The sequence below is a fragment of the Protopterus annectens genome, chromosome 2.part1, assembly GCF_019279795.1.
Source record: "Protopterus annectens isolate FY-2018-M chromosome 2.part1, PAN1.0, whole genome shotgun sequence".
Taxonomy (NCBI): domain Eukaryota; kingdom Metazoa; phylum Chordata; order Ceratodontiformes; family Protopteridae; genus Protopterus; species Protopterus annectens.
The window spans coordinates 560,892,485-560,917,905 of NC_056729.1; the positions used below are offsets into that span (position 1 = coordinate 560,892,485).

The 25,421-nt window shown below is 43.4% G+C and overlaps 1 protein-coding gene and 1 non-coding gene across 2 annotated transcripts in view; both read left to right on the forward strand.

Moving 5' to 3' along the window:
* PTCD3 (pentatricopeptide repeat domain 3) overlaps nucleotides 1-25,421 on the forward strand; it is a 1,733,015-nt gene that overhangs the window by 544,023 nt on the left and 1,163,571 nt on the right. The gene's annotated exons all lie outside the window — the stretch shown is intronic.
* On the forward strand, nucleotides 267-409 carry LOC122795214. Its single transcript, XR_006363805.1, has one exon. It is a non-coding gene; the product is annotated as a small nucleolar RNA SNORD94 (small nucleolar RNA).

Sequence of the window (25,421 nt, forward strand, 5' to 3'; positions counted from 1 at the left end):
TTTCATACTGTATCCTGTATGTTCTTGTAACTGCAATAGACAGAATTATCATACTGTAAATGTGAGCACTAATTCATCTTGTAAAAAAATTGAACCTCAGAGTTCAACTTTATGATCAGAGACTATTTCTGTTTTACTGCAGGTCTTCACAGAATGTTAATTAGTACTGTATAGTTTAAGTACATTATTCACTATTGATTATTTTATTAGTTTACTCTTTGTAAAATGACAGTAGTTAGAGAGCATTAAAGTGTGATTTGAATTACTTGGCTATGATGAGTGGCGCAGGGGTACAGACCTCAGCTAGATAATGGGAGCTGAATGTAGATGCCATCCTCACTTTGTAGCCTGCATGTGGTGGGCTCTCTGAGGTACATTTGCATGACAAAATCGCCTATCTCTGAGCCAGTACATTATTTTAGCATGTTTGTCAGAAAGCAAGCTCTGATATTGCTAGTAATAAATGCTGTATTCTCAAGCCAACGCATTTCACTCTGTTTAGAAGTAGTTTAACTGCAATATTCTCTGTATTTTATTACTGTCCAAACTACTAAATGATTGATTTTAGCATAAACATTAGATCTGGGTAGAGAGTTCCATTTTCATCAGTCAGTAGGTCTAAGATCGATAATACTTAGTCTAGCATCTAAAACCTGCTTATTACCTCTACCCCTTGAGCATAATCCTGTAAATTGGAGGACCATCTGCTGAATTTTATGTGCTGAGAAGACTGTCTCTGTAAAGTAACCTAAGGCTATTGTAGAGTTTTTTTAAGTTTTCCTGAATTTTTATTAATATTTTATATCCTGCAAACACAGAAGTGTTTTTAGTTTTCTACCATTTTTTTACTGATGGTGGTTATGACTTCTTTCCCACTTTTTACATTTTTTTGCCTGACCCTTTCACCTGTTTCCAGGTTTGTAGCTTTTCATTTTGTAGTTGGCATGTAGCAGTTTGCCTGTTTTCTCATGGGGTGTGCAATATAACTGCCTTCTGTGTTTTAGTTTTGTTGGTGGTGGTGGTAACGGTTTCTTACTATGACTGGTAGTGTTTGGAGGTGGTTACTTGTGATTTTGGAGGCTGTTGATTTTTATATAGGTTCATAGGTGTGTACTAAGCTAATGGCCCTGATGCCTTTACAAGCCTAGCCCATAGGATTACCCTGGCATCGTGCCACCCGACTTTAGTCCCCAGAGCCACTGGAGTGATCCCCAGGGTCAATTTTCTATTTCCCATCTACTCGTCAAGATCTCTCTTGAAGAGGGCCAGTGAGGTGCACTGTTTGATATGTATGGGAAGTCTATTCCATAGCATGGGAAGTCTCTGGGTTATGAACCTCTCCCTCCAGCTTGTTCTCTTGATTGTGGTAATGAGGTTGAGATCTCTGGACCGTGTGGTGCGTAGGGATTGGGATTTTTTAGATGTAGCATTTGTTAGAGAGCTGAGTCAGACATGGCTTTTTAAGTCTAGCAGAGATCGCCACTAAGTAGGCGATATGAGATAGAGAATAGTTAAGAATTTCTTTGAGTCTGTCCATATAGGTCAAGTGTTTAATGCCTAGGATCCTCTTTGTGAGGTACTATTGCAGCCTCTCCAGTTGTTGTATGTGTCTAGTGAGGTACAGGCCAAATGGGGAATTGTACTCTGACTGGCATAATGAGGGAAGAGTAGAGGGAGAAAATTACTTTTTTCTTCCTGGATGCAAAACCCTTAGTAATGAGATGTGCCACATAGGACTTAATGACCACAGTGGCAATGTGGTGGTCAAAAGAGATGTTGCTGTCAACCTGTGTTCCCAGATCTCTTATAATGCCTTCTCTGTTCAGTGGACTGCCATCGATGTAGTAATTCATGGGAAATGGGTTTTTCCCAAAGGGGATGACAACACAGTTTTTGGCATTAAGCTTAAGGCCATGGTTCTGACATCACTCGTTGGTCTCAGTGAGACCTTTCTGTAAGATGTCAACATCACTTGGGGAGTTAGTAATAGCTTCCAACTTGCAGTTGTCTGCAAACTTTGTCAGACAGAGTCCCTTCGTGTTGGCCTGGGCTTCAGAGAAGTAGATACCAAACAGGAGAGGACCCAGGACCGAACCCTGTGGGACTCCACTCGTGACTGGTCGGCAGTCTGACTTGGAGTCAGCTACTTTTTCTCAGTGCAATGCATGGTAAGGAGTTGTTGCCTTTGTCCTTCAAATGTATTGGACTTCATCAGAACAAACAAATGTCTCTTCCCTTTATAACCTCAGCTTATACACGTGTGATCGCACTTTAGGAATAATAAAAAAAAAAAACTAAATATTATATCAATACTGCATTAAATAGTATGATATAAAAAAAAAACTACCCTGACAAATTCAGATTGTGTTGGATCTAATGTTCAAGCAACATGCAGTATAGTTAAGTCTCGGGAGCATTCAGTATTGTGTACCAGCTGCCAGTGCGTCTCACAAGCTTACTCCTCACATTGATAATCTTGTCAGTGCCACAAAACAAAACTCTGTGTGGGGGAAATTCAGTAATATGTTTTGATAATGCACTTATAATGTTTGGTTTTCAAATGTCATAAATGCATTAATAAATTCTCTCTGAAGTGTTTCTGTTCTTCCAGTATAATAACCATTGCATCCTTGACATAATGCTGCATAAATAGCTTTTGAATTACAAGTAAAATTCACCTAGATTGTAGGAATGTATAAAAATGTATTCTGTTTGCAGTGTAAATATGCACTGATTGCACATACCACATTTATATGTGCCTCTATGCTTCCTGTTCATAGTATTACGCATTTATTTCCATTTCTGATGCTCTTTCAAAGTTTGTTGACATAAAATTGAAATGTTTGACAAACAATACAAATATTTATTAAAGGAATCCTGAGATTTTGTTTTTTAAGGCTGCTTACTAGAGGTAAATTTAAGAATGAACAACTTAAGACAGTTGGTCCGAGATGTTTTTACTGCCATTCCACATAAGGAGGGATTTGGAATTGTTTTATGAATTTTTGGTGGATGGATTTTTGCTCTAGTGCTGGGATTAATTTACTTAATGATTTTATGGAAGTTATTTTAAATATAAATATTTTCACGTTTGAAGGCATGTAATTTTAACAGAGGCAAGGGATTGCTATGGCTGAGATATGCGCCCCGGCTTTTGCTAATATTGTATTGGGGCAATGGGAGAAGAGGTATATATTTAATAGTACTTGCACATAGACCTGGAATTTATATACATACATGTTAGATAGATATTTGTATTTGAGATGACACGAGAAATTGTATGAATTTTTATATTATATTCTACAACTTTTTTTTTTAATTTACTAGTCAAACATTCAATGTTAAGTTGTGCTATCTGGACATAGAAATTAGCAAGGATTATGCAAGTGTGAATTTTATACCCAATAGTTGTAGAAAACCTACATATTCAAATTCCTTGTTACCTTTTCAAAGTTGTCATCCTGAACATGAAAAGAACACTGGTCAAAGATCAATTGGTCATCAGATTAGCTGAAATGGTTTGCAAACAAGATGTTTCAACATGAAATTAATACATGTAGTGGATACCAAGAAGCATTTTTGGATGAATTGCTTCAAGAAGTAAATGGAAAAAGACAGGAAGATGTATATATATATATATATATATATATATATATATATATATATATATATATACAGGTCAAAGTTAACACTAAGCATAATGGGTATTCAAAAACAAAAATTATAAGATATAGGATTGATGCCAAAAAATTGTTAAATCTGCTTCTTGAAATTGGTGCTTATGTAGTTATAGTCACAAGATTTCTAAAGTGGTGGGCAATTAACCCAAATTTGTTTATAAACTAACAAGTTTTAATAACTTAATTGAAAGAGATGTGGGTAATACTATAAAAAGGAAGCAAAATGGCACATATAAATGTGGTGTGTGCAATCAGTGCATGTTTATATTGAAAACAGAGGAAATTTTTATATATTCTTAAGATCCTTTCAAGGTGACTTTTTTCATCAAGGATGCAAAGGTTGTATTGGGAAACACTTAGATGCTTGAAAGCGTGTACATGAACACATATATGATATTAGAAAGTGAGTAAAAGTTCATTATCAAAACATATTGAATTTTCCCTCCTAGATTTTTGTGGCCCTGACAAAGTTAACAAGCATCCAAGGGGAGGTGTGTGGGGAGAGCGTTTGAAAGTTTGAGCTGTATTGACAGCTGCTCTGCAATGCTGACAAGTCCTCAGGACTTAATGAACAACAGTCTGTTGCATGTATGAGATGCATCACAATCAGAATTCATTGGGTATTGCAGTATTGATATAATTTATTTTAAACTAATGTGTATTTGTAAAGTGCGATCATGTGTGTATAAGCTGGTGTTATAAAAGGAAGTGACGCTTGTATATGTTCTGTTGAAGTCTAGCTCATTTGAAGGACAAAAGAGCTTAACATTAACGTTATTAAGGGGTGTGCGGTCTACTTCTGGTGTTACTGTTTTTGATTGTAGAGTTTATACCTGTGGCATTTGTTGATTACAAGGAAGTGAAAAAGTACAAATACTTCAGAAACCAAATTGCCCTCAGGTTAAGCACGCATTGTCTTTTACTCAGTGATGAGTAGCTCACTAAATATTCTGCTCTTACTCTTCATGTCCTGAATAGTATGTTTTTTTTTTTTTTTTTTTTTTTTTTAGAAAGGATGAATGCCACTTATGATCCTACTGCCATTGAACTTCCATCTTAAAACAGATTTTGAGGTAGACCCTTTTGGACCTCTGGGCAGAATCTTTGAGCAGAACGAGAATGAAGAGAGTCAATGGCAGCATGAAAAAGTTAAGTTGTCTTGTCTAGGTCCAGCTCCTAAGATCTCATTCTGAGGATGCTCCCTCAACCTCTGTACCACCTGGTTTTCTGATTCTTCCTGTTTTAGTAGTTTGCGAGTCCACTTTTTATCTCCATAGAGGTGGTAGCATCTCTTCTGTTAAAGATTAAAAGTTAAGAAAAGTGTCTGTATTCCAAACTTCATTCTTCCAGCCCTATCTGATCTTGTAGAAGTCTGTAGAGTTCTGCTAAAAGGATATTGAGGGCAGTTTTTGAGCTCCCAACAGATGTGACATCAGGACTGTCAACCCACTAACAGTGGGGCAGTTGGGGTCCTTTATCCCTGCTAAATTTTTCAATACCACCAACTCAGTTATTACACTTACAGGCTCCAATTTCTGCAAGACTGATGCTGGCCTAGTGGTGTTGACATTGGTGCCAAGTGGACATTCAACTCTGACCCTTTCTTTGCTTTCTTTGTGATCACCAATTTTGGCCTTTCAGCCTTCTCTGTTTACCTCTGGGTCAATGGTGCTGATCAAGATTTAGAATGGGACTGACTGATTTGGTTTTGATGTTTGACCCTATGGTTTTGGCCTTAGTCATTCTAGGTGGTCTCTTTTGGCCTGGGGATTGCTGATAATTGTGTTATTGCTGATAATACAAGCATCTCCTTGTGGTTCCCCATTTGTGCTGGCTCCAGCTACTGCTGAAGACCTCCATGTAGTTTGTGCATCAGCTATGTACTGTCCCTCTGGATATTGCAGAGGAAGAGAGAGCCACTGTGGTATGACCCTGTCACTTTTGGGAAATGAGTAGTCTTTTCTTTTGTCATCTCTGGAAAAAAGACCAAGATGTGTAGCTACAAGAAGCATGTGCACTTCCCACAGAGCTCTCCCACTCTGTTTTTAGATGAGAATAGTGGAGTTGATCCCCTCCACCCCTTTTTGATGACCCCAAATTTGTAGAAATATTACAAGTGATGAGGCAGAAGGCAGTATAGCAAATGACTCTCTTTCTCTTCTGGAGTTCATCCTGTAGGCGATTTCCTAATCTGTGTTAAGCCTCCTTCCTCTGTGGTTCCATTAGCTAAACAACTGGTGGATTAAATGGCACAGGAAAACCCTAATACTGTGACAGCCATTCCAGAGAATCTTGGCAAGATCCTCCACCCTACGAGCTGGGCATGATGTTTGCAGATTCCTTAAATTAACCTTTCCAGCAGTTGCCTTAAACCCCCTATCCCACAGAACCCAACTTGTTTATCCCTAAATGGGTCATATGTATTGAACAGACTTCGAAAGCATGTTTTATTGTCTTTACCTCTGGAGCTACAAAATATCAGAATGCGCAAATAAGTCTCTGAAAGGGTTGTCAGAAGGGGACTCTAAGAATAAGCTGAAGTCAGAGGTATTACATGATGCAGTGCAGTACTGACATTTTGTCTGACTCACAGTATAGGTGGTGTATCAGGAACATCAGACAATGGACTTGGTGTGCCAACAGGCCTACATGCATTTTACTGATTTTTGTCAGCGATGGTAAGTCCATATCTGTCTGTGCTCTCATTGACGGATCCTTCCTTTTTGGCTCTAAATTTAAATCAGAGTTAGAAACACAAGAACAAGAAGCTTAAACACTTAATGCTTTTAGTGTGAAATTTAAAACTTTCACTCCCTGTTTTCTTTTGTGCAACAGAGTTCATGCCAGATTTGATTTGGTATGCCCAACAGCAAGGCTTTAACTGATGGTGTTCAACATACAGATGATGTTCATCTCACATTGCTGCAGTCCTTACACTTGGGTAGTCCGCTGTCCTCGGTCGGCCCGAATATCAAAGTATAAGGCTGACGTCGGTCAAGGCGCATTTGACTGACATCAGGACGTCAGGGTACAAATGCGCATGACCGACGTCATATCCTCAGTCTTTTTTGCCGCATGGTCCGATGCAGAAGCAGCGTTGCAAGTGCCGGTTGGCGTTCTGAAATAGTTCGATTTCGGAGTTTCAGACCGAGTCAAAGTTGGCTAAGTACCCCGTTGGGGGAATATTTTAGTTTTTTCTTGCCTCAGTGGTTTACCGGATGTCAGAAAAAGTGCATAATTGTATTTCTTGTGGGAAACAGATACCGCATAGAGACTACCATACTTTGTGTATTCCTTGTTTAGGGCCTGAGCACGACGTTGTTGGGTGTCGCTCTTGTGCTAGATTCAATAAGCGCACTATTAAGAGAAGATTAGATTGTGCCAGGTTAGTCTTCGGGAAGCGGTGCAATTATAAAATGCCGTCGGATGCTCCGCCCGCTTCTTCAAGAAGCGCAAGGACAAAGCAGTTAAACCTAGGCTGGAGGAACCGTCAGTACCGGACGCCGGTTCCTTAGAGGTGTCGGTGGAGCCGGTGGGTCCACCGGAGGTTTCTTTGGGATCCCAGGAGAGACTTTGTTATTGCAGGATGTGGCCTCTCAGGAGGCAGGCCAGGCTGATGGGGCTTCTCAGGTTACTATACTCCCTCCCTGCCTAGGGTGGTTAGGCCCTCTCCTTCTATTTCCAAGGCTTCTCCCAGGGCAGGCCAGGTTTAGCTTCAGTTGGTGTTACCCCTAGCTCTTCAGGAACTGTGCCCAAGAAGCATATGCTTAAAATGGCAGAAGATTTGATTACTTTGATTAGGGTTCTATGCCCTCCTGATAAGAGACCTAGGGTGGAGCCTGAGCTAGGGAGTTTTGAGCAGGCTTCAGATGTTTCAGAGTCTTCGGCTGAAGACTTGCAGGAGTACTCTCCTTATTCTGATTCTGATGTGGATGATTCTACTCCTTCTGCTTCTCCTCCTGAGGATTTTTCTTTTTCAGACACTCTTCATTCCATGAGGGAGCATTTTAAGTGGGAAGGTCAGGACTTCTCTGATTCCAGGAAAAGGCTTAGGGAATTTTTGTTTTTACCCCAGCATAGGCCTTTGGCTATACCTCCTGTTTTGGATGTAGTGGAAGATGTTTTTACAGAGGCTTCTCTTAATCCTGATTCTTTGCCTCCTGCTCCTGTTAAACCGGATAGGTATTACAGGGTGCCTGAAGCTCATAAGTATCTTTTTAAGAGTCCTAGGGCAGACCCAGAAACTGTTAGCCAGGGGCCTAAAGGTGTTAAGGCTTCTGTTGTTAAGAATCCGGTTCCTGCAGACAGAGGCCAGGGCCTTGGATAGATGGGGAAAGAAAGTTTATACTTCTTCCACTCTTGCTATGAGGGCTTTGAATTGCCAGTTTCACATGTTGAAATACCAAAACTATCTCCTTTCACAATTGAAGTCTAAGGTTGATGCTCTGGCAGAAGGTATTGATTGTAAAGAGTTGCAAGATTTAGTACATGTTTCTGAACAGGTGGGTAAGCATTCTTTGCAATGTGGTTTTGATGCTGTACACGCCTCGTCTAGGGTGGCTGCCACTGGGTCAGTTCTTCGCAGGCACGCCTGGCTGAGGGATCAAAAATTATCTGAACATGTTAAAACAAGGATTTTAGATGCTCCTTTACAATCTGACGTGTTGTTTGGTCCTCCTGTTGAGGCAGTTTTAAAGAAAATGGAAGACAAGGCTAAGTCTATGCAGACTGTTAAAGATTTTTTGCAGGTCCAGCCTCCAAAGTTTAGTAAAAATTGGCCTACTAAGGGGTGGACGTATCCTTCTTATGGTTCCCAGTCTAGGGGTAGATCTAGATGTGGTAGGGGCAGAGCTCAGGGCTCTTTCAGGCCTAGAACAGGGAGTTCTCCTGCACAGTCTTCGGGTGAGGGCAGGGGTCAGTCCTTTCGTAAACAGACCCAATGACCTACCTTTTCAGCTGCCAGAGCCTTCTCGTCTGGCAGCACCTTTGGGAGGAAGGTTGGCACTTTTCAAAGAAAATTGGAGTTTAATTACCCAAGACAGATGGGTATTGGATATCATACACCACGGTTACAGGTTTTATTTCCATACCTTGCCTCCTTTCAAAGGCATGCCAGACGCTCCTCCTCAACAAAGAATAGAGGCTCACAAGCAAGTTTCTCTGTTACTCCAAATAGGGGCCATACAGCCGGTCCCTATGCCAGAAGTGGGCCTAGGATTTTATTCTCGCCTGTTCCTAATACCAAAGAAGGGGAACACGTGGAGACCAATTTTGGATTTATCTACCCTCAACACTTATCTGGACATTCCCAAGTTCAAAATGTTGACGTTACAGCAGCTTTTACCTCTGCTGGGCAAAGATCATTGGATGGTAACTTTGGATCTCAAGGAGGCTTACCTTCATGTTCCTATCAGACTAAGTTGCAGGAAGTATCTGCGTTTTCGAGCTGGGACTTCTCACTATCAGTTCTCTGCATTGCCCTTTGGCTTATCTACTGCCCAGAGTGTTCACGAAAGTTCTGGCTCCAGTGATAGCTTTCTTCAGGCTAAAAGGAATACAGATCTATCCTTATTTGGACGACTGCCTGATTCTGGCTCAAGGAAGGAAGAGCTTCTTCATCATTTGGAATATGTGATAGCAGTGCTAAGATGCCTGGGGTATTCTGTGAACGAAATAAAGTCCAGTCTAGTACCCTCTCAGGACATGTGCTTTCTGGGTGTGAGACTGAATACAGCATCCCAGATGGCCTTTTAACCCCGGACAAACAAAAGAGTCTATCCCTTTACTTCCATCAACTATCTCATCAGTCCGGGCTGACTGCAAGGACAGTCCTTCAAGCCTTAGGGTTCATGGCATCTTGTATTCTGGTGCTTCCCAATGCCAAACTGCATACGAGGAAGCTGCAATGGTATCTCAAAAATGTATGGACACAGCACTGCCAGGATCTGGACACTGTCATTCAAATAATACCTTGCATTCAAAAGGAATTTTGTGGTGGGCTCAGGAATGTCACCTAAACAAGGGACTCTCTGTGACCCGGCCAGAGGCGAGTCAGATTTTAACGACAGATGCCTCAGACAAAGCTTGGGGAGCTCATCTAAATGGAAGGTGGATACAAGACAAGTGGCCTGCCAGACTACAACATCTACATATCAACCTGAAGGAGATGTTAGCAGTCCAGTTTGCATTAATAGCTTTCAAGGATTTACTTCTTCCAGGGCAGGTGTTGATTCTAACAGACAACACAACTGTCATGTGGTACATCAACAAGCAAGGGGAACACATTCTTATCCTCTATGCAGGCAAGCAATGATTTTGTGGGAGACTGCTCTCAGTTTACAGCTCAATCTTCAGGCAAGGTTTCTGCCAGGAGCACAGAACTCCTTAGCAGATGTGTTGAGCAGGCAATTATGGATCCCCACGAGTGGAAATTGGATCCTCATGTATTTCAGAAATTGACAGTGTCATGGGGAACTCCAGACATAGATCTGTTCGCTTCTCCACTAAACCATCAGCTGCCAAAGTTTTGCACGAAAAGGTTTCATCCCACAGCTTGGAGAGTGGATGTTCTTTCTTTCAATTGGAGCAATCTTCATGTGTATGCCTTTCCACCTCTGCCTCTCCTCCCAAAGGTACTTCTAAAGGTCAGACAGGACAAGCCAAGGATGATTTTAATAGCTCCAGATTGGCCTCGACAGCACTGGTACCCATTACTGAGAAGTCTAGTACGGAAGCCTCCATGGCCTTTGCCTTCGATTCCACACCTGTTGTCACAGGAGGACAGCCATTTGCTCAATGTCAAGCTTCACTCTCTGCACCTAACAGCCTGGCATATTCTGTTTTGAACCATAGTGGGCCTCCACTTCCTCAGCAAGTTTTGAATGTTATTTTGGAAGCTAGAAGGCCTAGTACAAGGAAAGTGTACGCAGATAAATGGAAGAGATTTTTATTTTGGAGTGCAGCAAAAGATTTTGATGTTTCTGAGCCTAATTTGAGTGTGGCTCTTCAATATCTTACTGAGTTACTAGACAAAGGTTTGTCTTTCTCTTCTATTAAGGTTCATGTTGCAGCAATTTCGGCTCACTATGATTGTGACCCACCATTGTTTTCTCATCCTTTGTTCAAGCAATTTCTTAGAGGGGCAAAGAATATAAGACCCCACAAGAGCTCCTACTCCTGCTTGGGATCTCAATTTTGTGTTGGAGAAACTCACTCTACAACCTTTTGAGCCTGCAGCTACTTCTGAGTTGAAATATTTATCATGGAAGACTGCTTTTTTGTTGGCCATTACCTCTGCAAGAAGGGTTTCTGAATTGCAGGCCCTTATGGCGGTTGAGCCTTTCTTGATTTTCCATAAGGATAGGGTATCTTTACGTACTAATCCTTCCTTTATGCCTAAAGTGGTTTCTAGTGTGGCTTTAAACCAAACTATTCATTTGCCTACTTTTTATGCAAATTCCCAAAATCAAGGGGAAAAGATTTTGCACACTTTAGATGTACACAGGCAGTTGCGATATTATTTGGACAGAACTAAAGGGTTCAGGCAGTCTCAGCAGTTGTTTGTTTCTTTTGCTTTGGGTTCTCAGGGCAAGCCTGTGTCAAAACAAACTATTTCTAAGTGGATTGGGTTTTGCATTGCTTTCTGTTATTCCCATCATGGCAAGGAGATTCCAGCTGGGATTAGGCCTCATTCCACTAGGGCTACTGCCACTGACAGCCTTTTGAGGGGAGTGGCAACCAAGGATATTTTGGAGGCAGCTACTTGGAGTTCAGTGCATACTTTCTCTAGGCATTATCACCTACCACTTTAAATCCAGGGCTGGTTTTGCCACTGCTGTTTTGCAGGGCATTTTGGCAGCTCCTGCTTCCTTGTAGTTTGGCCATCCTCCCTTACCTCTGCTTTGGGATTCTACCCAAGTGTAAGGACTGCAGCAATGTGAGATGAAGAACATAGTACAGTTTTGTACCTACCATAAATGTAGATGTTCGAAGATCCACATTGCTGCAGTCCAGTTTACCCTCCCTCCTTCCCCTCTGTAGTTAGAGGTGGTTGTGTGGGTTGGGTTGTAAATATTGTGTATATTGTATATATTGTACATATAATTAGTGCAAGGGTGGTTGGTTGTTTGTTTGCTGTCTTTTGGTTTTGACCTTTCTGTTTAGGGTCTTCTGACATCTGGGGCAAGAAAAGACTGAGGATATGACGTCGGTCATGCGCATTTGTACCCTGACGTCCTGATGTCAGTCAAATGCGCCTTGACCGACGTCAGCCTTATACTTTGATATTCGGGCCGACCGAGGACAGCGGACTACCCAAGTGTAAGGACTGCAGCAATGTGGATCTTCGAACATCTACATTTATGGTAGGTACAAAACTGTACTTTTTCTGTTGCAGTTCTCATTTGTTGGATCTTGCAAGCATGTTGTCCAACATTCAGCTTGATGTCAAGTTGTACCTTCCCCCAGTAACTCCTTCCCACACACAGTCAGGGATGTTGGTGGTGAGAGATGTTATTGACACCAACTTCAGATCTTTTTTCACAACAGGACTAGTATAGTCACATTAATCTTGAGCGTCCATCAGTTGGCCAGCTTCCCAAGATGGAAAAACACCTGGAAGGGGAATTTTTTTGCCTTTTTTGTAGCTGTGTTAGCAGATACTGGCTTATGTTTTATGACACACTGATCCCTCATAAGGATTTGTATTCCCATTGCTTTTTCTGTCTTTGCCAGAGCCCATTGTGGACATGTGTCCATGTTATGCTAGGTTCACTCCAAGAACAAGCAGAAGAATAGCTAAATCTTTCCAGTAGTTTACAGCTCATAAGAGGGATTATAGTTGGTGCGATGTTCGTGTTTCACTTGCAGTCATTACATTTGAGTAATCTGCTTTCAGGTTGCCATCAGTCGGCCTGATTAACAAAGTCTTGGGTCCTGTCAGTTGCTGTCCCTTCTTCCATGATGTCAGGTCATCAGGGGTATAAAACATGCAGCCGACGCCATTACATCAGTCTTTCTTGCCGTGCAGTGCCCTAAGTAGAAGCAGTTCGCAAGTGCTGGTCGGCAGACTCCTGAAATATTCGTTTTCGAGTTTCTGAACCGAAGTCTTCAACTAAAGCTAAGCACCTCATTGGGGAAACTTTTTCTTGCTCCTTACTGATGTCAGTAAAAGTTAATAATTGCATTACTTGTGGAAAGCAAATACCTGCAAGATTTTAATTTGTACTGTATTCCTTGCCTAGGCCCTGACTACGACGTACCTTGCTGTCGGTTTTGTGCATTATTTAATCAACGCACTGTCCGTCGTTGGTATATTTTCGCCTCTAAATATTTCAGTTCTCAGTTTAACTATCCAGAAATGTCATCGGTTAGCCATCCGACTACTGGAATTAAAAAAAAACGCGAAGAAAGAGACAGGCCGCCGAGGTCCAAAACTGCCAACAACGCTTCTCCTAAGCCGTTCGCCGGTACTCATGTGCTTTCGCAGCCCCTGGATACCTGCTACTTCCGATTTGCAGGCCTCTACTGGGACCCATTCGGAGTCCGGTATGCCGCGAGATGCTTCAACTGTGGAACCTGCGGATGTGTCTACCTTGGATGGGTCCGGAGCCGCTGTGCAGTCACCGGCTTCTGAGGGTGTATTCAGGCCTACGGACTTGCATATTAAACCAACGCCTCCTTTTTTTATTTAGGCCTAACTCTCGATCCATGCCTAAAAAACCCACGTCCAGGCCACATGCTCAGGTCTCTATGCCTAAAAAACAAATGATAAGAATGGCTGAAGATCTAATAACTCTAATCAAGTGTAGCCAATCCCCCCCCCACATGACGTCAGGTCATCAGGGGTATAAAACATGCAGCCGACACCATTACATCAGTCTTTCTTGCTGTGCGGTGCCCGAAGTAGAAGCAGTTCGCAAGTGCCGGTCGGCCGACTCCTGAAATTTTCGTTTTCGAGTTTCCGAACCGAAGTCTTCAACTAAAGCTAAATACCTCGTTGGGGGAAACTTTTTCTTGCTCCTTACCGATGTCAGTAAAAGTTAATAATTGCATTACTTGTGGAAAGCAAATACCTACAAGATTTTCATTTGTACTGTATTCCTTGCCTAGGCCCTGACCACGACGTACCTTGCTGTCGGTTTTGTGCTTTATTTAATCAATGCACTGTCCGTCGTTGGTATATTTTCGCCTCTAAATTTTTCGGTCTCAGTTTAACTATCCAGAAATGTCATCGGTTAGCCATCAGACTACCGGAATTCCAAATAAACGCGAAGACAGAGACAGGCCGCCGAGGTCCAAAACTGCCGACAACGCTTCTCCTAAGCCATTCGCCAGTTCGCCGGTACTCATGTGCTTTCGCAGACCCTGGATACCCGCTACTTCTGATTCGCAGGCGTCTACTGGGACCCATTCGTAGTCCGGTATGCCGCGAGATGCTTCAACTATGGAACCTGCGGATGTCTCTACCTTGGATGGGTCCGGAGCCACTGTGCAGTCACCAGCTTCTGAGGGTGTATTCAGGCCTATGGACTTGCATATAAAACCAACGCCCAGACCACATGCTCAGGCCTCTATGCCTAAAAAACAAATGATAAGAATGGCTGAAGATCTAATAACTCTAATCAAGGGTAGCCAACCCCCCACCCCCACCCCGAGAGGCCTAGGACTGAAGTTGATTATGAATCTTCTGATCAGGATTCTCTTTCTGATTCTTCTGATGATCTGGATTTGCCATTGTCTACTTATGAAGATTCTGATGCAGAGGTCTCCATTTCTTCTGCTTCCCCTGCTGAACATTTTTCTGTTGGGGAAACCTTAGATACTCTAAAGAAGCATTTCCACTGGGAAAGCCAGGATTTTTCTGATTAAAAAAAGGCTTTGAGATTTCCTTCTCCTACCTCAGCATAGGCCTTTAGCTATTCCTCCTGTACTAGACATTGTTGATGCTTTTTCAAAATCTAGTTTGGCCCCCGATTGCCTGCTTCCTGCTCCCAGAAAACCTGACATACTGCAGGGTCCCCGAGTTCCAAAGTTCCTTTTTAAAAATGCTATTGCAGATCCAGAGACTATTTCACAGGGGCCCAAGGGCATTAAGGCTTCTACTGCTAAAAATCCTACCCCTTCTGATAGAGACTCCAGGGTGCTGGATAAGATGGGGTAAGAAGGCTTACACTTCTGCAACCTTGGCCATTAGGGCTTTAAACAGCCACTTTCATATGTTAATTTTCAGGAACATGTTATTGGACTACTTCAACAGAAAATTATGTTGATTCCTGACTGTGTGGAAAATAAAGAATTACAGGATTTAATGCATTCTGCTGAACAAGTTGGAAAACATACTTTGCAATGTGGTTTTGATTCATTAGAAGCCTCTTGCAGGGCTGCTGTTACTGGGCCTGTGTTCAGAAGGCATGCTTGGCTTAAGGAGCAGTCTTTGCCTGATCATGTTGATGCTAAATTGTTGGATGCTCCTTTAAATCAGGGCCGTCTATTTGGCAACAAGGCTGAGGAAGTTCTTAAAAAGATGGAAGATAAAGCTAAATCTGTGCAAACTGTGAAAGATTTTTTACAAGTTCAGCCTTCTAGATTTAGCAGGCACTGACCCTCTAAGAATTGGTCCTTTCCAGCCACTTCCAGGTCTTTTCAAGCCAAACCCAGACACAGCAAAACCCCCAGGTTTCAGTCCCAGGGGACACACAGTACTAAGCAGTGGGGGGCCTCCACTTCCAAATGTGGGAATAATAAAACTCCCCCCCTATGGTAAACTGTCTCAATTACTTCCTTTTAAAATTTCCAGGCACTTATCAACTGACTGCCCCTTTGGGGGGAAAGATTGCTCTTCATGCAAAGATTAGAGAACTCATTACCCAGGACAAATGGGTTTTAAATGTAGTGTCCCAGGGATACAGATTTCACTTCCACATGTTGCCAACACCAAGCGGGTGGCCACACCTACCCCCAAATCAGTGGGCAGAGGCCCAAAAACAAGTACTTTCTCTCTCAAGCATGGGGGGTATTCAGCTGGTACCAGAACAGGAAAAGGGACAAGGTTTCTACTCGAGACTTTTCCTGGTACCCAGAAAAGGCAATTCATGGCGTCCTATCCTGGACCTGTGTACTCTTAAACACCTTTTTGGAGATTCCAAAATTCAAGATGCTGACTCTTCACCAATTACTTCCTATGCTAGGCAAAGATGCCTGGTTGGCAATACTAGATTTAAAAGAAACATACCTGCACATCCCAATCAGGGAATCTTGCAGAAGATACCTACGCTTCAAAGCAGGCTACACGCACTATCAGTTCTCTGCACTTCCCTTTGGCTTATCTGCTGCACCCAGGGTATTCACAAAGTGCCTAGCTCCAATTATTGCATTTTGCAGGTAAAGAAATATTCAGATATACCCATACCTGGACGATTGTCTAATTCAGGCAGAAAGCCAGGACATACTTTTGAATCATCTGGCTTTTGTATAAAGGGTTCTACCTTGTCTGGGGTACACCATAAACAAAAATAAATCATACCTGGTACCCTGTCAACAATTTATATTCATGGGAGCAAGCTTGAATACAACTTCCCAGATGGCTTACCTCAAGCCAGAGAAACAAATTCATTTAACAACCTACTTCAAACAAGTGGCCACAAAACCCTGCTATCTGCAAGACAAATACTGCAAGCCTTGGGGTTCATGGCCTCCTGCATTCTTCTAATTCCATATACAAGACTGCTTATGAAGAAACTACAGTGGTATCTAAAAAGCCTGTGGTGTCAATATTCTCCAGACCTATAAACAATGATTCCTATCATACCTTGCCTACACCTAGAGCTCCTTTGGTGAGCAGAGGCCTGCCACCAAAACAAGGGACTATCTTTCACACCACCCCATGACGCCCAAACCCTAACAGATGCATCAGACTATGCATGGGGGGCTCACCTGGCAGGGAAGTGCATTCAGGGCAAATGGAACCCAAGTCAAATGCACCTGCATATCAGTCAAAAAGAAATGTTAGCTGTACAGAATGCTCTGACAGCCTTCAAGGACCACATTCTTCCAGGACAACTAATGGTAAAGATGGACAACACCACTGTTATGTGGTACATAAGCAGGGGGGTAGACATGTTTGCCCCCTCTGCAGACTAGCCATGGCATTGTGGAACTCAGCCTTGAGCTACCAAGTGCACCTACAAGCTCAATTTCTGCCAGGAAAATTAAATACACTGGCAGATGGACTAAGCAGAAACCTCATGGACCCACACGAGTGGAAACTGGAACCAAGGATTTTCATCATGTTGACAAGCAACTGGGGGAGCCCAGATATAGGCCTGTTTGCCTCCCTCCAGAACTACCAGTTGGACAAATTTTGCACAAGGACTCCCCAGAAACAAGCCTGGAAAGTGGATGCTCTGTCCTTCATCTGGAAAAATCTATCAGTGTCCAAAGTACTACTAAAAATCAAACAGGATAAACCAAGGATGATTTGATTGCTCCAGACTGGCCGCGCCAACACTGGTACCCCCTCCTGCGCAGTGTGTCATGGTGATCTCCATGGCACCTGCCTCAGAATCCTTCCCTGCTGTCTCAGCAGGCGAACCAGATTCTATGCCCTCAGCTTCCAACACTGAACCTTGCAGCCTGGTTAATTACTTAATCTCTCCTTTACCATCCCTCAGTAAATCTGTAATGGATATCATCTAAGAGGCAAGGAGGCCTAGTACTAGAAAATGTTATGCTGAAAAATGGGAAGTATTCTTTGCCCGGAACCAATCTCAAGGGATGAGCACAGCAGCACCCAATTTACCTCAGATTTTACAATACTTAACTGAGATGCTTCACAAGGGCCTGTCTTTTTCCTCCATTAAAATCCACGCCTCGGCCATTTCAGCTCATTATAACACAGAACCTCCCCAATTCTCTCATCCACTGCTAAAGCAGTTCCTCAGAGGGGCCAAAACTTTGAGACCACCCAGGAGAGCTCCAACTCCAGCCTGGGACCTTAACTTTGTCTTGGAGAAACTTACTCTACCTCCTTTCGAGCCAGCTGCTACTGCAGACTTAAAATTTATTTCTTGGAAAACAGCTTTTCTTTTAGCAATCACTTCAGCTTGAAGGGTTTCTGAATTACTGGCCCTTATGGCAGTGGAGCCTTTCATCATCTTTCATGCTGGCAGGGTGTCCTTTAGAACCAATCCATCCTTCATGCCCAAGGTGCTATCCAGTGTGGCTCTTAGTCTATTCATTTGCCAACCTTCTTTCCCAATCCACAGAACAAAGGGAAACAGATACTGCATCCCTTAGATGTGCACAGACAAAGTACAGTTGTGTACACTTACCATAAATGTAGATGTTTGAGTGTCTTCACTGTTGCAGTCATGACTTTAGGGTTCTCCCCTACCGGCAGGCAGTCCTCGGTCGGCCAGAATCCCAAAGTCTGGGTCTGGCGTCGGCTGTTCAGCCATGCTCCCTGACATCAGAGCGCCAGGAGTACAAAGCTGACAGCCGACGCCATGTTCTCCAGTTTTTCTTGCCCCAGATGTCACGAGTCCAAAAATGAAAAAGGTCCCATACCGTTTGCAAATACACCTCAGAAGAATGGTGAAAAAAAAAAGGAACCACACAAAAGTAAAAATAAGAGGGGACAGGAGGAAGGGAAACCCAGACTGCAACAGTGAAGACACTCGAACATCTACATTTATGGTAAGTGTACACAACTGTACTATGTTCATTGTGTTTCACTGTTGCAGTCATGACTGTAGGGTAGAATCCCAAAGCAGAATGAAAAGGGAGGTGGTCATAAAGAAGAAAGGGCAGCTAAAAGGCCCTGCAAGACTGCAGAAGCAAAGCCTGCCCTAGACTTAGAGTAGAGAGGTAGATTGTAGTGCTTTGAAAAGGTATGCACTGAACTCCAAGTTGCAGCTTCCAAAATGTCTTTGGTAGGAACTCCCCTGAGGAAGGCAGCGGAAGTGGCAGCAGCTCTGGTGGAATGAGTCCTTATACTCCCTGGGATTTGCTTTCCATGGTGTGAATAGCAAAATATGATTCCACGAGCAATCCATTTAGAAATGGTCTGTTTTGAGATGGCTTTACCTTGGGAACTGGAAGCATAAGAAACAAACAATTGCTCTGATTTCCTGATGTCCTTGGTTCTGTCCAGGTAAAAACGTAGTGGTCTGTGTACATCCAAGGAATGTAAGATCCTTTCCCCTTTATTTTGAGGAGTGGGGAAAAAAGTTGGTAAGTGAATAGTTTGATTTAAAGCCACTTTGGAAACCACCTTAGGCATGAAAGTAGGATTAGTCCTTAGACACCCTGTCTTGATGACAAATAATATAAGGTTCTACAGCCATAAGAGCTTGCAACTCTGAAACTCTCTTGGCAGAGGTCAGAGCTAACAGGATGGCTGTTTTCCAAGATAAAAACTTGATGTCAGAAGTGGCAGCAGGCTCAAAAGGAGGTAAGGTGAGCTTTTCCAAAACATAGTTGAGATCCCAAGCAGGAATGAGAGGAGATCTAGGGGGCCTTAAGTTCTTAGCTCCTCTGAGAAACTGTCTCTTGAGCTGGTAGGAAACGATTGGAGGGTCTGTATTACAATGAGCAGAAATAGCAGAGGCATGCATCTTAATGGAAGAGAAAGAGAGACCCTTATGTAAGAGGTCTGTCAGGTAAAGTAAAATCAAAGGAATGTTAGGAAGAAGAGGATCAGAATCCTGAGCCTGCATCCGGGAACAAAATCTTTTCCATTTTCCTGCATAAGGTTTTCTATTGCTAGGACGTCTGGCTTCTAAAATGACATCCATAACCTGCTTGGGTAGGAGAGAATGAATTAAAGACCCTGGATTAACCAGGCCGCCAGGCTGAGTGTTCTGACATGGGAGTGTAGAACCTGACCCTGGTGTTGGGACAGAAGGTTCGGAGTCTGTGGTAAAATCCAAGGGGGCTCCAGACAAAGGTTTTTCAGAGTTAGGTACCAAAACTGTCGAGGCCAATTTGGGGCCAGCAAGATTATCATCTTGGGCTTGTCTTGTTTGATCTTTAATAATACGCATGGAAGAAGAGGAAGAGGCGGAAAGGCATATCCTGAGAGGTTTCTCCAACTGAATGGTAGTGCATCCACTTTCCAAGCTTGTTCGTGGAAAGTCCTGGTGCAAAAAATCTGTAGTTGATGATTGAGGTGGGATACAAAGAGGTCTATGTGAGGACATGGGTGGGAAGATGGCATAATGGTTAAGGTGTTTGCCTTGCAAGCAGAAGGTGCAGGGTTTGATTCTCACATGGGGTAAGTGGCTAGGCTTAAAATGGCCTGCAAAGGCAGTTAGCCTAGTACCAGCCTATGAACCTATGAACTACTGTTATCATCTTGAATATTTCAGTGTCCAGCATCCACTCGTGTGGGTCCGAAAGGTTTCTGCTCAGACTGTCTGCCAGGAAGTTTTGCTTCCCTGGTAGAAACTGAGCTTGAAGGTCCAGATTGCAAGCTAGAGCTGTGTTCCACAGATCCATGGCTAGTCTGCAAAGGGGGTAGGAATGAGATCCCCCTTGCTTGTTTATGTACCACATTACTGTGGTGTTGTCTGTCCGTATCAGTAGTTGTCCTGGTTGTAGAAGATTCCTGAAGGCCAATAGGGCTTTCTGAACGGCTAACATTTCCTTTAAATTGATATGCAGGTGCTTCTGATCCTTTGTCCAAAGGCCTTGCAGACAGTTGCCCTGAAAATAGGCTCCCCAGGCATAATCTGAGGCATCCGTGGTTAGTATATGAGTGGCAGGAGGCAGGCAGAAGGGTTTTCCTTTGTTTAGAGTACATGCCTTGGACCACCAAAGGAATTCCTTTTGAAGACAAGGCAGGACGGAGATCAGTATGTCTAAACTGTGGCAATGCTGAGACCATACACTTTTTAGGTACCACTGTATTTTCCTCATATGTAGTATTGCATATGGTACGAGAAGGATGCAGGAGGCCATGTAACCCAAAGCCTGCAGGAATCTCCTTGCAGATAGCTGAGTTAAAGTTGCCAAGGTTTTGAAAGTTGAAGCCAGCTGTAACTGTTTTTCGTATGTCAGAAATGCCATCTGGGTGGTTGTGTTTAGAGAAGCGCCCAGAAAAATTATCTGTTGTGAGGGAGTCAAATTTTACTTTTTTATGTTTACAGTGAATCCCAGGAACTTGAGAAGATTCTGAACAAACTGTAGATGCTGGAGTAAGACATCCTTGCTGTCTGCCTGAATAAGACAGTCGTCCAGATAAGGGTAAATTTGAATTCCCTTGAGTCTGCAATAAGCTGCTACTGGAGCCAGGCATTTGGTGAAGACCCTGGGCGCAGTAGACAATCCAAAGGGCAGCGCGGAGAATTGAAAGTGCCTCGATCCGGCCCTGAACCTGAGGTATTTTCTGCGGTCCTGCCTGATGGGAATGTGTAAATATGCCTCCTTTAAATCTAAAGTTACCATCCATGCATTTTTGGTCAGCATTGGAAGTAGCTTCTGTAGAGTAAGCATCTTGAATTTTGGTATCTCTAGAAAAGTGTTCAAGACTGACCAATCCAGAATGGGTCTCCATGAATTTTGCTTCCTGGGGACTAGAAAGAGCCATGAGTAAAAACCTTGTCCCATCTCTGAAAGTAGAACTAGTTCTATGGCTTTCATAGCCAAGAGAGCTTCCACCTGGTTTAAGGCCTCTGTCCATTGATGTTTTGGGAGATCTGGCCATCCGCTTGGCCTTGGTAGGGTATGAAAATGGAATTTGTAACCTCTTGAAACCACATCCAGAACCCACTTGTTTTGGGTTATATGAGTCCAATTTTGGTGAAAAAGAGAGAGTTTTCCTCCGAGAGGGGCTTCCAGGCAAGAAGTTCCTGCAGCCCAACAGAGGGAGTCATTGAGTCTGTTTCCTATGAGCTTGCGACCTGTCCTCTCCTCCTCTAGGGGTGGAAGCAGTCCACTGTCTTGGTCTATTAGAGGCTTTTGTTTGAGGCCTTCCTCGGGAGCGTCTGTATCTACCCCTCTGAGGCCTGTCTGAATTGGGAAAGGACCAATTTTTAGTAGGCCAATTCCTACTAAATCTGGGTGGCTCTACTTGTAAGAAATCTTTAACTGTTTGCATGGATTTTGCCTTGTCCTCCATCTTTTTAATCACCTCTTCAGCTTTAGATCCAAACAAAACATTATGCTGAACAGGAGCATCCAATAATTTAGCTTTTACTTGATCTGGCAAATTTTGTTCCTTTAACCATGCATGCCTTCTAATTACTGTGCCAGAGGCAGCAGGTCCTACAAGAAGCCTCCAAGGCATCAAATCCTCAGTGTAAACCATGCTTCCCAACTTGTTCAGTGGCATGCATTAAGTCATGTAATTCCTTATCTGCACAGGCGGAAATGGAAGTTAGCTTTTGTTTTAAAACAGACAGGAGAAATTGCTGGTATTTCAGCATATGAAACTGACAGTTTAAAGCCCTAATAGATAAAGTAGCAGAAGTGTACACTTTTTTGCCCCATCTTTCTAAAGATCTAGAATCCTTCTCAGTGGGAATGGGGTTTTTTTAGCAGAAGTGGCCTTAACTCCCTTAGGACCCTGAGAAATGGTTTCAGGGTCAGCAGTAGGGTTCTTGTATAAAAACTGGTGGGAATCAGGAACCCTGTAATATCTGTCGGGCTTAACAGGAGCTGGAGGAAAAGAGTCAGGGGTTAAGTTAGCCTCCGAAAAAGCATCATCCACAATATCCAAAATAGGAGGAATAGCCAGGGGTCTATGTTGGGGAAGAAGAAGAAAATCCCTTAGTCTTTTCTTAGATTCCGAAAACTCCTGTCCTTCCCAATGGAAATGTTCCCTCATTTCATGCATTTTCCCCAAAAGAGAAGTCCTCAGGGGCGAAGCTGAAGGAATGGATTCCTCAGCATCAGAATCCTCATAAGGAGGGAAAGAATATTCCTGGTCAGAAGAAGAAACTGAAGAAACAGAAGCCTGATCAGAGGAGTCATAATAAACTTCCTGTCTTGGCCTTTTATCTGGAGGGGGATGTGAACCCCTAATCAGAGTAAGTAAGTCCTCCGCCAACTTACGTAACTGTTTCTGTGACTTGAGAGCCGAATCAGAAGAGGCCTGTGTTGCAGTCTTTGATTTGGAAGGAGCCTTTGCCTTTATTAGAAGCTGAGTAGGCCTGAAAACCCCTTCCGAAGCCGGTACCTGCACAGCGGCTCCGGACCCATCCGAAGGAGCATTGTCCGAAGGTCCTGCAACAGAAATATTCAAAGGCCTAGTTGGCTCCTCGTGGGAGTCCGTTTCGGCCATCGGTTCCGAAATGGCCGACGACAGAGGCGGCAAAAGCGCCTCACTGACGACGGCCGAACCTGAAGCCTGGCTCTGCTTGAACGATATCATCTGATTTGGACCTCGGAGGCCTGTCTTTGTCCTTGCGTCATTTGTGAACTCCGGTAGCCAGAACCGTATCAGATGAAATTTTGTAATTAAAACGCCTACCGAAGTAATGAAATGCAAAATCGTACCTTCGTTTAATTGTACGTTGATTGAATCTAGCACAAAACCGACAACTAGCTATGTCGTGGTCAGGGCCTAAGCAAGGAATACAGTAAGAATGAAAATCCTTATGAGGTATTTGCTTCCCACATGAAATACAATTATTAACTTTTTCTGACATCGGACTGGAGCAAGAAAAAAGTTTCCCCAACGGGGTACTTAACTTTGAGTAGGAGAAGAAAGTCTTCGGACTGAAGTTTGTTCAGAAAAAATTGTCAGGAGTCAGCCGACCGGCACTTGCGAACTGCTATCACCGCACGGCAAGAAAGACTGGAGAACATGGCGTCGGCTGTCAGCTTTGTACTCCTGGCGCACTGACGTCAGGGAGCATGGCTGAACAGCCGACGCCAGACCCAGACTTTGGGATTCTGGCCGACCGAGGACTGCCTGCCGGCAGGGGAGAACCCTACAGTCATGACTGCAACAGTGAAACACGATGAACATCTTAGATTCTGCTTGGACAGGACTAAACCTCAAATGATATCTGAACAACTGCTGGTGGCATTTGCTGCAGGGGCAGAAGGGAAGGCTATTTCAAAGCAAACCATTTCTAAATGAATAGGCCATTGCATTCATTTCTGCTATACACACCATGGAAAACCTATCCCCCAGCGGATCAGAGTCCTCACTCCACCAGGGCTGCATCTACCTCTACAGCCTTTCTCAGAGGCGTCCCTATCAGGGACATCCTAGAAGCTGCTACCTGGAGTTCTGTGCATACTTTCACCAAGCATTATCATTTGCCAATTTTTCTAAATCCAGAGCTGGCTTTGCCACTGCAGTCTTGCAGGGCCTTGTAGTTGGTCCTAATGCTATCTAAAGTCCTCCTCTCAACCATAGCTTTGGGAATCTACCCAAATGTAATGATTGCAAAAGTGAAACACGAAGAACATAGTACAGTGGTATACAATTACCATAAATGTAGATGTTAGAGTGTATTCACTGTTGCAGTCCTGGTTACCCTCCCTGTAGCCCCCTAACTTCTTTTGACTGTACCTCTACTTTTCTTTACTATGCTTAAAAGCCCTTTTGGTGTATTTGCTCTTTTGTTTGAGGTATATCATTGTACTTTTATATTTAATTGCTCCCCATTAGGGGGCACCTGACATCTGGGGCAAGAAAAACTGATGTAATGGCATCGGCTGCATGTTTTATACCCCTCACGACTGATGTCATGGAAGAAGGGGACAGCAAGTGACGCAGGACCCAAGACTTTGTTAATCAGGACGACTGAGGGGCTACCTGCAAGCAGATAATCCAAATGTAATGACTGCAACAGTGAATACACTCAAGCATCTACATTTATGGTAAGTGTACACAACTGTACTTTCCAACGATCTCAAGGTCCTTTCCAGGAATCTGAGAGAATTTTCCTCCAGGGGCAGAAATGGAAATGGTGCTAATGGCAGACACTGTCCTCATGGCAGAGGGGGTCCGATGTATCACTGGTCTCAAGATACCTTCTTGGGCAGGTACAGTCAGTGATCCTGAAGGTTTGCATGACTTCTTGACTCTGGAAGCAGTTGGGGGGACGTTCCTCTCTACACCCAGCAGCCTAGGAAGCCATCTTACATTACCAGTGGGTGTTGAATATGTTATCCAGAGGCTATGCCATTCTCTTTTTTTCTAAAACCCCTCTCCAACCAGATCCCTCCCCACTGTTCCAGCCAGTCAGAGGGAGAGCTACATCATTAGAAATTTCAAAGTTGTCCAGAGAATCATCCGGATGGCTGGACAGCTTTCCAACACCAGTTTGGATCAGGCCCCCAAAAAAACAGGAGGATCTCAGGCCTATTCTGTATCTGGCAAACCTGAACAAGTCAGTTGCCAATTCGAAGTTTCCAATGGTCACAAGTCAGTCCATTGTGTCTTTCCTGCAGAAGGGACTACTGGATGTACTTGGTAGACCTTCAGGACTCATATTATCACATCAAAATGAACAGATACTCTAGAAGGTTTCTGTGATTCCAGCTGGGAGCCAGTCATTACCAGTTCAGAGTACTCCCCTTTGGTCTCACCATAGCCCCCTGGGTGTTCACAAAATATATGGCGGTTGTCTCAGCTCACTTGAGTTTACTAGGAATTCCGCTTGTTTCCTTATCTGGACAATTGGCTCCTCACTGTTCCCACTAGGCATCAACTCCTCCAAGCCAGGGATTATGTACTTCAGCTATCCTCATCCTCAACCTTAAGTATCTCCATCACTCTGATAA